Genomic DNA, 1,091 nt, shown 5'->3' on the forward strand with positions numbered 1-1,091 from the left:
ATTTCTGTATGTTGATTTTGTACCCTGCGACTTTGCTGAATTCTTGGATCAATTCTAGTAGGCTTCTGGTAGAGTTTGTTGGGTTTTCCATGTAGAATATCATGTCATCTGTGAAAAGTGAAAGTTTGACTTCATCTTTGCCAATTCTGGTGCCTTTTATTTCCTTTTGTTGTCTGATTGCTGATGCTAGGACTTCTAGCATGTGTTAAACAGCAGTGGTGAGAGTGGACATCCATGTCATGTTTCTGATCTCAGGGAGAAAGCTCTCAGTTTTTCCCCATTGAGGATGATATTAGCTGTGGGCTTTTCATAAATGGCTTTTATGATATTTAAGTAATTTCTTTCTATCGCAACTTTCTCAAGAGTTTTTATTAAGAAAGGATGCTGTATTTTGTCAAATGCTTTTTCTGCATCTATCAAAGGATCATATGGTTTTTATCTTTTCATTTGTTAACATGGTGTATCATATTGATGGATTTGCAAATATTGAACCCGCCCTGTAACCCAGGAATGAATTCCACTTGGTCATGGTGGATGATTCATTTTATATGCTGTTGAATTCGATTTGCTAGTATCCTGTTGAATATTTTTGCATCTGTTTTCATCAAGGATATTGGCCTGTAGTTCTCTTTTTTTGTTGAGTCTCTATCTGGTTTGGGAATCAAAGTGATGCTTGCTTCATAGAAGGAGTCTGGAAGTTTTCCTTCTACTTCTATTTTTTGGAATAGCTTGAGAAGAATGGGTATTAGCTCTGCTTTAAATGTCTGGTAGAATTCCTCAGGGAAGCCATGTGGTCCAGGGCTCTTATTCGTTGGGAGATTTTTGATAACTGATTCTATTTCTTCATTGGTTATGGGTCTATTCAGATTTTCTATCTTTTCCCATTTGAATGTTGGTAGTGCATGTGTGTTTAGGAATTTGTCCATTTCTTCTAGGTTGTCCAGTTTGTTGGCATATAATTTTTCATTCCCTGATGATTGCTTGTATTTCTGAGGGATTAGTTCTAATAAATCCATTTTCATTCGTGATTTTGTCTATTTGGGTGTTCTCTCTTTTCTTTCTGAGAAGCCTGGCTAAAGGTTTATCAATTT

At 36.2% G+C, this 1,091-nt stretch overlaps 1 protein-coding gene and 1 long non-coding RNA gene across 2 annotated transcripts in view; one reads left to right on the top strand and one right to left on the bottom strand.

The window, feature by feature from the left end:
- The window catches only part of TTC21B (tetratricopeptide repeat domain 21B), a 78,572-nt gene that overhangs the window by 4,715 nt on the left and 72,766 nt on the right, over positions 1-1,091 (top strand). The gene's annotated exons all lie outside the window — the stretch shown is intronic.
- Positions 1-1,091, bottom strand: part of LOC115287758 — a 27,861-nt gene that overhangs the window by 4,161 nt on the left and 22,609 nt on the right. The window lies entirely within an intron of this gene.

Source organism: Suricata suricatta, chromosome 3 (assembly GCF_006229205.1).
Source record: "Suricata suricatta isolate VVHF042 chromosome 3, meerkat_22Aug2017_6uvM2_HiC, whole genome shotgun sequence".
In the NCBI taxonomy this organism is placed as follows: Eukaryota; Metazoa; Chordata; class Mammalia; order Carnivora; family Herpestidae; genus Suricata; species Suricata suricatta.